The sequence below is a fragment of the Aptenodytes forsteri genome, unplaced genomic scaffold (genome assembly GCF_000699145.1).
Source record: "Aptenodytes forsteri isolate BGI_AS27 unplaced genomic scaffold, ASM69914v1 Scaffold82, whole genome shotgun sequence".
In the NCBI taxonomy this organism is placed as follows: Eukaryota; Metazoa; Chordata; class Aves; order Sphenisciformes; family Spheniscidae; genus Aptenodytes; species Aptenodytes forsteri.
The window spans coordinates 9,192,446-9,203,924 of NW_008795490.1; positions in this window are offsets into that span (position 1 = coordinate 9,192,446).

Consider the following 11,479-nt stretch of genomic DNA (forward strand, 5'->3'; position numbering starts at 1 on the left):
TTGAATCTCATACAGTTGGCCTCGGCCCATGGATCCAGCCTGTCCAGGTCCCTCTGCAGAGCCTTCCTGCCCTCGAGCAGATCAACACTCCCGCCCAACTTGGTGTCATCTGCAAACTTACTGAGGGTGCACTCAATCCCCTCATCCAGATCATTGATAAAGATATTGAACAAGACCGGCCCCAAAACTGAGCCCTGGGGAACACCGCTCGTGACCGGCCGCCAACTGGATGTAACTCCATTCACCACAACTCTCTGGGCCCGGCCGTCCAGCCATTTGAAGCGCTTCTAGAAAGACCTTTTAAATCTTGTCCTTACATCAAGACAGTTTTGCCCCATGTCCTGTATTCCCACCACCCCGTACAACGCAGATTTGCCTTGGCTTGGTGTGACAGATATTTACCTCGCTTGCACAGTTACCAACTACCATCTCATAACAAATGGGCCTTTGGTTGGAGCCACACTGCTCCTTCAGTGCCTGTCTTAGCTAACTGGACAGAGTGACTAAATGAACTCTTAACCCTTCGGCCTTTGAAGCCTGAATGCCACTGGGGACCATGCCAAGTCCCCACAAGCCAAAACCGAGCCTTGCCAGTTGCTTCCCGCATTCCCTCCAGCACTTCTAACCCAGGACCAACATGAAACCTGGTGTCTGGTTCAGCACCCACCCGAGGGAAGCGAGGAGAAACAGCCCCATACAATCCGGAAGCCGCACTGCTGCTGGCCAAGGCATCGTCCCTCCACTCTGACAGGCCCTGAGCAGACGTGTAGTTGGGCTGCGCCTGGCCGTGTCACTGCTGTAAGGTTTCTGGTCACAGAGAAGACTGCCAAAGCTGGCAAGGAGGCAGCCAGCTCCAGGCAGGCCAGACTACACTGAAAGCTGTGGCCTACCGAAAATCCAGGTCTAGACTTCGAGACCCTGAGAGGAAGGGTCCGCAAAACACAGGCGACACCACAAGAATTTTCTCCAGCTGCAGTCCTCCAAAAAGTACCTGTGCTCACATGCCAGTGGCACCTGTATAGAGATACATGCTCTCCTGTCAGTATTATGAGTTTGGCCTCCCAGCCTGGACTGACCACTGCCTGTCCAGGCAGACAGGGTGATCGGGAGAGAGAATTAGTGAGTAACTACCGCTAACCTGAACAAACAGTGCAACTCGAGGCATGTTTCCAGCTTCCGGCAGTCTCCAGCTGCCATTTCACACAGGGGAGCTGGTTTCCAGCTAAGCACCGCACAGCGTTTGTTTTACACTGCAGAGGGCTGCTCAGGCCCCCCTGCCACCCCTCTGAGTGGGCTGAGACTGTGGAGACCACTGGGGCCTGTTCAAAACAGCCTTGGAACAGAGGAGTCACCCCTGCAAGTCTGTGGAGGAGGAAATGGGAAGGGGCCAGCAGCCGTGGCATGTGCAGCAGCGGCTGAAGGACACCATGGCACCACACGTGCAGGTGGACTGTCTGGTGCCTGGGGCATGAGAAAGGTCAAGGGCTTGATCGGTCATGCCCTGAAATGGCTGACTGGCTTTGGCCTGGAACACCGCATGGCTGTGGCTTCTGCCCATCAAGCAGGGCACATGTGGCCAACCTCTTCTGGAGGGCTATGGACCCCAGCGGTATGGACATGGGCCACTCCCTGCCTGCTGGCCTCAGGGCCCAGAGACAGTCTGGGATCCATCACACCTCCCAGCACTGAGAGAAAAAATGGCACCAGCTGCCTGGGTTGGGTCATCAGGACACTCCGATTGGCTGCCACCAGCCAGGGCTGAGAGGCAGTTGGTTGCTAGGCAGGCCTGGGTTGCTAGGCAACCTCGGGCTTGGTGCTGGGGGCAGGGGGAGGCCTGTGGTGCCCCCGGGCAGCGGGTGCTGTCCCAGGGCTCAGCCAGGGGAGATGGCTGCCCACATGCCCATCAGCGGGCCTGTAGTTAATCCTTTGCTCCCCAGAGGCAGCCTCGGGGATGGCCATGTAAGCCACTCACAAGATGGAGCAATATGGGCTGTGAGGGCTGAGCAGCCGCAGATTTCCAGTGCAGACTGACCCGGGGAGGTGCCAGGCCATCCCAGAGCTCTCCCTGCCATCTGAAGGGCTGGGCTGGTGGGCACCTCAAGTGATGTGGAGGGGTTGGTGGCAGGACACAGGCGCTGAGCCCGCTGCAGTCCCGCCGCACCCCAGGGCATGGGTGAGGCCTGCCAGCAGGAGGGCAGCTGAGCGTGAGGCCTTCAGAAATCAAAATCCCCTCACTTCACCTGTAAAATGCACAGCATCCTGTGGGAGTGAGCGCCACAGGCACCTGTGGCCATTTAATACAAATGAAGCCAGCTTCCCTACAGACAGATTGTTTCCCTTGTCTTCTCTGGTTGGGAAGTCTAAAGTAAGGGAACAAGTGTGCCAGTGTACCCTGACCCTGGGAATCCCCTGATCCCGGGGATTTTCTCTGCCCCAAAGGGCTGAGCTCTGCCAGGCCCCCTCCCGCACCAGCCCGCCGGACAGCACACTGGCCAAGCCACAGGCGGGACGACACTGCTGGAATCAGAGGAGATTGCAGGTGCGGTATCAGCAGTCCCCCTTGAATGCCAAGACTGGTAACATTTCTTCACATGAGCAGTGTTTCTGTGGCAAGAAGTAGGGTCAAGTCCACACAGCTCCACAGGTACTAGGCTTAGCTAGCATTTTATTCTCATCCCATTTTATCCTACATGTTCTCTGATGCACACGGCAGAACACTTCCCTGAACTGTTTCTTGTTAATGAAATTATTTGAGTGCATTGTGGGGTTTGGCTTAACATGTTTCCAAGAGACAGTCTTATTGCTTTAGCCACACAAAATTAAGAATCTATCCTCATTTTCTGTCCCTGTGACATTCAGGACGTTCATGTGCAAAAAAAAATTGACTCCCAGTCCCCAGGCTGGTCTTGGGATGCTTTATACTATCTCTAAACAGCAGGTTAATTTCAGCTGACACTTATTTATGAAAGCACAAAGTCTGGTGAGGTAATAAAAAAGTCAACTCCCAGAGAATATATAGCCTTAGATTTTCTTACCTAACATGGTTTTATCTAGAGATTTATTAAGCAAAATAAAGATTTGGCTGGCAAATAATGTTATCAATTGCTCCATATTTTAAAATCTTTTGAAAGCACATACAAAAACCAGATTAATTTCCTTGTACACTACCTACTGTGGGGTATAAACACGCTTTATTCGGTGACTAGCCAGGAAAATGTAAATTAGCTGTCTGACATTTGGGAAATTCGCATGGCTGAATTATATGACTTGTATATTTGGAAAACCCGTAGGGTTTGTTAGTATCCAGGTGGATGTTGATTTCAAGCAACAGCCCAGTCAAATGCTGAGGTTTCAGTGTTGAATCAAAGACATAGAAACTTCGCCCATCTCTATCCTTTTACCTACGTACAGTTAGAGAATTTGACGCCTGAAATCAGTTTTCAGAGAGGCTGAGTGAATAATATAACTGGTCACTTGCGAGCTGACTTTTTCTCTGCTGCCTTGTTAGTGTTTGGCAAAGAAACCTGCTTATGTGGCCCGATTCTCACTTCTGTGCAGAGTAAAAGGGTCCCCCATAAGACGGAGAGCCAGTGCCCATGATCCCAGCTCCCCTCCCTATCTTTGTGCCCAGGGAAGGACAGAGCGGTAGCCCACCATTCCCTAAACAAATCTGCCGTTCAGCGGGGCGAGGTTGGGAAATAATGAAGTCAGCACATTAGTGCCTAGCCTGCTGAGCTCACACTGCTGAAAGCTGCCGGTGGGTGAATTTCCCAGCGTTTGGAAACTTTGTCTCAGTTCTGCGGGTTTGCTCAAGTGTGCGATGGCTGTTTGCAAGGGAGCTTTCCCGCTGGGTGGGTTTGCTTTCCTCCTCGCAGCTCAGGAAGGTGAGAGCTCTCCTTCATGTGTTCCCTGCCCCCACCGCCGCCCCTCGCTCACCCCCCAAACACAATGCTCTTCCAGCGGGTCCCCTCCGCTAGGGAGCTTTTCCCTCTCCCAACTCCCACACTGGGACATTTTTCCACATTTCCAGGATTACGGCCACTTTCACTTAGATCTATGTGTGTTGCCTCCACATACAAAGAAGCACTTGGGGACGGGATTAGTAGGATTAGAAGAGATTCACATATGTCCAGTTCAAGCAATTGGTATTCAAAGCTTTACACTTCCAAATGCCACCAAGAGAGAGAAAAGGAGCTGGGAGCTTGCTTTGCATTTCAGCACCTTCCTGCGGGGGACAGGGCTCTTTGTCTGGCGCGGGGGGGGGGACGGGGACGGGGACGGACAGACACACAAATCCCACCCCCCCCTTAATCCAGCACCCCTTAGCCACCAACTCTTTCCCTTCGGTACCACCGGTGGGGCTCTGGTATAGCCCCCGACAAGAAGACAGAAGTATCGTGGCTTTCCTGTTTCTCTTTTTAGAGCAGCCCTTCTGCGAACTTGTGGCAATCTCTGCTGGGATTTGGTAGGCAAATCAAGGTCCTCTCCCACGCAGCTTGTTACAATATTTCTTGTCTGTCGTTGGAAGACAAGGAAGCGTCACTGGGTTTAGAACACAAAGGCATAAAATTCTTAAAAGAGTGCCTTTGCTCATATTAAGTCAAATTCTTCACATGTAAGCGAACTGTTCATGCGGGCAAGGCAAGGCCTTAAGATTAAACAAGTGTGCTAGGCATTTCTGATAAAGCAACAGAAAAATCTGCTTTTTCCCCTTCCATTTTTGATAGACTGCCTCCCTCGTTGCCTTTAGGGCAATGGCAGTGGTGTTTTCCTGATATTAGACGCATCGGTAAAAGCACAGTCTATGTTACATAGTTTGCATTTTGGCAATCACTCCAAATGTGAACAAATCGTATTGCTCAAAAATGAAGAGGAGGGCTTTAATATTAGTCAGTGTAACAAATCTCTCTGTAGTATAGTGAGAGATTTTTGGAGCAGAGCAGGTGGAGCCTTTTTTTAATACATTCATCCATTAATTAATTAATTCATTCTTTTGTTCAGTCTTTCTGCTCACTAGGATAAAAGCTCTTGTGGAATACTATATTGTTTGCTCTGACTTATAAGGGACAGGAACATATACAACCAGATTTAAAAAAAAAGGAAAACTTTTCATACCCTGCAGAATATCTTTTAAGTGATTTTTTTGTTTGCAGTAAGTGTATATTTGTTTTACAATTTTCAGCCCAGAAATGAAATTTCAGAGTGTATGAAATAGGCTGAAGGAAACTGAAATGTTGCTAAAATATCAAATATATTATTTTAATTATTTCCATTTACTTTTACCTTTAAAAGGCATGGAGTCCTGGGTGAGTATTAGCTGAAGTCAATATATTCAATATTAATCTACTAATACCAGAGTAAGCCAATGTAAAGCCCAGTGGGTCGTCATTATCATGAATAAAATGGGCCAAGTTTGAGCTAATATTTTGTTAACTTGCCATTTTTGCGACTCCAAGTCTTACTTCAATAAAAATACGTGGGAAAGGGTGCCATGAATATCCAGATTAAAGGAACTAAGTGTATGAATTCTGGTGATTTTGATAAGTCACAAAGTTTTGCGGTTTACAAGTGACTCTATAGGATTTCAGATAGGTGGAAACCCTTAAAATACTGAAAAGCAGGGAGGCTATCAGGTCTCTATACACTCCCCAAATCTTTAGGGAGTTCTGAATAGTTCACATACACGAATGATGCAAGACTGGGCCTCTGCAATTTAGGAAAAAGGTAGTAATATCTGCAAAATCTGGAACTGCAACACATTGATTATCCATTTCAGGTGCCTGCCAGCTGTGGAGAAGAGGTTCACTTAGTAACAAAGCCACTGTGAAGAAGAGAAGACAACCCAAAACATATATACCTATGAACTTCATTTTAAATTTAATTTAATTTTCAGAAGTGGTAAAAGTAATTACTTCCCACTGCAGCTGTGAACATCAGTCATAGAGCTATAAAACTAAAAATATGTATAATTTCTTGCTTCTTCCCCTTTACTTTGTATTGTTGCCCAGTCTTTCCCCTCTGTCTTACCTACAGTACCTACAGTACCACAGTACTCCCCTCAGTGAAGGTTTTGCACATCTCAACATATCCATCTTTTTTGGGGTCTGTTGGTCTCACTGAACTACAGGTAATAATTGTTAGCGAGAGTTACAGATCACTGATGTTTCCACAAGGACACTGCACTACTGATGAGCGGATGAGATAAAATATTTATTGACCTTTGTGCAAAATGGTGTTCTGGCGATTAAGGGGCAAAGGATTTTCCTTGTTTTGTGTGTGTGTCATCCCACTCCAGAATGATATTCTTCGTGCCTGGAAGAACCTTAGAGCTCTCGCCTCCCCTGAGTATACAAAATATCTGAAAGAAAAAAGGGGGTGTCATAGGAGCATTTCAAACTGCTTGTTTTGCTGTGCACAAGCTGGTTGAGAAGGGGCTGTAGCTCCTGAGATCCCATTCCATCCCACGCTCCCAGCCAGCAGCATTTCCGAAGGCCAGGCAGAGGACTTGGGGCACCTCCACCCAGGAATCACTCATGTCCCCTGTATTTCCTCTCCAAATTAAATTTGCTGACAGCATCTCAAGCCACTGAGTTCCATGTGAAGGTAGAGGTTTACCAGGGACCCAGCTAAGCAGCCCTGCAAGGAAGCGTCTTCCTGACAAAGAAAGAGAGATGATGGCTTCAGGCTAGATCTGCATACACGAAACTGCTGCTACTGGACATGCACTTTTGGCTCAGGTGAAAAAGGATAACCAGTGAAATGGTTATAGAAGCGGTATTAGCGAACTAGAGAAGATGGCTTGCTTGTCACTCACAGGTCCTTCCCTGAAAACAGTTTTGCTCAGCATCAGTGGCTGAAAAGAAACTGTGAGCTTCCTTAGCTGAGCTTGGTGTCTCTGGTTGGCATGGGCTGTCTTAAGATCTTATTATTAACAATTTGCTAATCAATTTCCTCCTTGGGAAACAAATAGGAAAGGGCCTGCCCCCAATTAAAGCATTTTTGTTTAAAAACTAAATGATCTCATTGGAGTAATTAAGCCCTTCCTTACAGTACTCACTGGTTCTTTATTGCAAGGAACTGCACTGGCAATTTGAATTTTAGGGGCCTGACCTCTGAGTCTATTGAAACCGAGGGACATCAGTCAGCTTCAGTAAGGTTTGGTTCTGGCCTTGACAGGCCTCATAATAAGCAAACAAACACCACAGTTGGTCAGTGTTTCAATAGTTAATAATTAACCTTTGCCATAAGCTGATGAGAAAAGACGGTGTCGGTGGACCTAGTCTTCTCTCCCTCTCTCTGTCTTTTAAGGAGGTGGGACTTTTATGATCCTCACTACTATTGTGTCTGAGCACTTCTAAGCCTGCTCCAAGCTCCCGAGAATCACGGGCTCCCAGTGTTATGTCCATAGGTTTGTAGGTTTTCCGGTCCAGGCTGAGGAACTTGCAGGACCAAGAAAGGGCGCTGACGGGCCCTGCAGCCACCAGTGTCCGGCAGCACAGCAGGCCTGTGCCCGGCCTTAAGCACTCGCCTGGCACAATCCCCCCTGCAGTTACACTTCTCTGAGATGGGCCCAGGACTGTTGTCCCCCTTGTGCGAGACATGAACATTTCTGAAGACTAGGGGGGGGGTTCTGCAGGTGTGGTGGGGCAATGACCATTGGGCTACACGCTGCCAACGCTATCCTTTCCCGTGCGCCTGCTGTCTGACCATCATTCTTCTCTTTTGTACTTGTGCTTGATGTTATTTTCCTCCAGTGTATTTTATTTTCCATTTGTGGAACCGCATTTACATTAACGGTGCAATTGCCACTGAAAACGGACTGCCTCATTTCAGCTGCAACTTTAAACAAGATGAGAATGGAGAGTGATGCAAATTGTAAGGGTAGGAAAATGTGATTTAAATGATGCAAAAAACTTATTTTATATAGTAAAGCCTCCCTGAACATTTGAAGTTTCAACAGCTCAGCTAAAAGCAGTATAGCAAGAGACTCAGAAGTGATTTATAAAAACAGCCTTAATGCCTTAGCCGGGCCAGATTTTACCATCGTTTCTGGTGTTCATTAGCATCTCATTGCACATGTCGTCCCATTGATCCCAATGGAACAAGCCCACACAATAGAGTTCTATTCAAGGGTGGTGAAGGCAGTCCATACGCCCATCCCCAAACACTGAGACATGGCAAAGGTTTGTGAATAGACTGCAGATAATTTTTGTTGTGTCTTCTAGAATTTGTACTAGCCTATTAACAACCCGTAAATATTCACTTGAGACATGCATTGTTTAGAATTGAGATACAAAATGAGACAAGGATTTTTTTCTCTCTCTTTCGTGAGTCTTCCATGCTTTCAAGTGTGTAGCAGAAGAATTATTCAATAATTTCTATGGCTTTATTTTTTTTCACTATAGCTATGAAAAATAAATTGCATTAAACTTATTTGTTTCTGAGACAGCAAAACATTTCAATCTTTAGTCGTTATAACACCAATGTTTTCACTCTGGCCTAAGATAACTTTAAACATTTGAGAAGCTTACTAAACAGCAGCATATCTGGGGTCTCTGATGGGGAGGATTTGGGGGGAGCTGGGGGGAACTCTCATGTACTCTCTGCCCGTCTCCCACCTTGCTTATAGCTGATATTTAAATAGCCTACATGACTTCAAGATTAACTCCGTAATCATCGACTATCTACTAAAGCAGTGAGTGAGGGGGTTCGTAGAAGTCAGTGGGTGAGTTTCAGTATCAAGTGTAGTAGATGGAGAAAGTTCACAGTAATGAGAGTGCAAACAACTGCAAGTTGTGTGAAAGGCCAGAAAGAAAGACAAGGAAAACTTGCCCATTTGAGAACGTTAACATTTTAGGTGCGAATATGGGCCCAGAACATACAGGCAAAAGAGAAAATAAATACAGGCCTTTGAGCAGTGTTATTATCCTGCAACACAGTGACAAGCCAGCCCTGATTCCAAAGTACGTGACAAGTTTGTTTGCCAGGAGTGCCAGGTTTAGCCCATTCTGCATGTGTGAAGTGTGCACCACCGTCGTCTGAGCTCTGCATATGGGAAACGTGCATGAGAGTCTCAGCTCTGTGGCTGTATTTTGGAGGTAGCGCAAGTTTTACCAAGCATCTAAAAATAAACTATTTAATGGATGCATATTCAACAATACTGACAGGTTTTTTCTTCTTAAATTCCAAAGACAGCAAAATATTTCACAGTTGACTAATACCATGGCGCGCCTGATAGCTTTAGAAACATTCAAACTGATTTTCTATAATCTTCTCTCTAAATAATGTGCAGTTTTCAGGTGCATTTGCTACAGAAAAAAAAAAAAAAAAAGAATTAAATGCAAACTGTTGATTAAGTGGTTTTTATTGTTTATGGAAACTACTTTCAGGCTTTTGGTAGCAAATGTCATATATCAGAGGATTAGCAATTTGCACATCTCTAATTAATTAGTCTTTGACATTTTAGATTTTATTACAAGGTTTTATGCCATATTTTTTCCAGCAGTTTTGCGAATCAGTATTTAAATACGGAAAATAAAATGCCATCCTTAATTAGCTGCACTGGAATGCCCAGCAGTTATTTCCTTTAAGGTTACATTCTCCCGAGAAGCAGTGCCTGGTATGGACCCGATCCTGTCGTCATCCGCAGGATACTTTAAAGGTCTGAGTAGGGGCTCCAGCTTCATACTTAATAAACAGGGGGGAAATTTGTTGCCAACGAATTTGAAAATATAGGAACGGAGAAGGATTTTCCTGTATCCAGGCAGAAAAGTATTATCTCCGGGTTTATCTGACTGGAGAATTTGACTACAGCAGCCCAGGACAGCTTTCTCATCCCTTTCCAGTCAGAAGGGAACTCGACATTGCCCTCGTATTGCCCTACTTCTGGAAAGCAAATTCGTGATAAACAGAAGAATTAAAGTAGTCTTTCAGCCTATTCATCACTTCGGTGATGTCAAAGAGTCAGATGACGAGTTTCTATCAATCTGAACTACACCGTCAATCTAAACGTATCCCAGTAACACATTTTGAGCAAAACCAGCGTGCGGTTAGGGAATCTCGGCTGTCCCCTCTAAAATAAAATGAACGCCGTTGAGAAACAACCAAATTTCGGCTTTAGCGCCCAGCGCGGTACAGCACAACCCGGCCGTGGCAGCACCCGTCTCACGGACAGCCGGCCGAGAGCTTCCTTGTAACGCCGTGCTCTGTGTTTCCTGCATGGGATCAACAACTGCCTGACTGTAACGCTGACATTTATAACTCTTTTTACACTAAAACCGCGGCTGTCAAATGTCCGAATTAAACTAAAAGCAAGCAGAGGTAGCAAAAACTAGTAGCCGTGAACCACACGGACAGCGCCGAGAGCTTCCTTGTAACGCCGTGCTCTGTGTTTCCTGCATGGGATCAACAACTGCCTGACTGTAACGCTGACATTTATAACTCTTTTTACACTAAAACCGCGGCTGTCAAATGTCCGAATTAAACTAAAAGCAAGCAGAGGTAGCAAAAACTAATAGCCGTGAACCATGAAAGCTAATAGCCTTCTAATAAACCCACAAGAAAAATACATAATACTGGCCGTGCTCTGTGTTTCCTGCATGGGATCAACAACTGCCTGACTGTAACGCTGACATTTATAACTCTTTTTACACTAAAACCGCGGCTGTCAAATGTCCGAATTAAACTAAAAGCAAGCAGAGGTAGCAAAAACTAATAGCCGTGAACCATGAAAGCTAATAGCCTTCTAATAAACCCACAAGAAAAATACATAATACTGATTTAACCAGTCTTCATATCATGAATCCGATTCTGTGTTGCCGGCCAGGTCAGCGAAGTCGAGGGAAGCGCCAGAATTAATATTCTTTCACGATAACGCTACGCAGGAGAAAAGTACATCCAGTTTCCGTACCAAACTCTGTGAGAATTCGAAACCGGGCACTGCCTTAGAGTGCATCCATTAATTAAAATCCGACGTTTGAAACCGCACGGTTTCCGTTCCGAGAAGCCTCTAAAACCAAATCCGTCCCGTGAGCCGCCAGCGGCGGCCGGTCGTGCCGCTGCGATCGCACTTCGGGTTACGAGCGGGTCGCGTTTCCCACGGCCCCGTCTGAGGCGGGCACGGAGGCCGTGCGGGACGCTCTCGCACCTGGTGCTCTCTGTACCCCAGAGCAGTTTGCCTTTCCGGAGAAAACACATTTCCCTCCCTCACCAAATCTCTCTGCTTTTACGAAAACAGGAATTAAAAGGCGGGGGAGTGCATGTTAGTTTGATGTAGCTCCCACTCAGTTACCGTTTCCGCCCTTCTCCTACGCCCCGATTAGGAAAACGTTTCGTTTTCTGACTCCCGGGGGTTAATTTCGTTGCTGCCGGCGTCGGGGGAAGATTTGCTGTTGACTGAACCGGGACAGCGGCACGCCCGGAGCTCCTCCGCAGCCCTCTCCGAAATGCCCCTGGCCGGGGGGATGGCCGGCACTTGCCC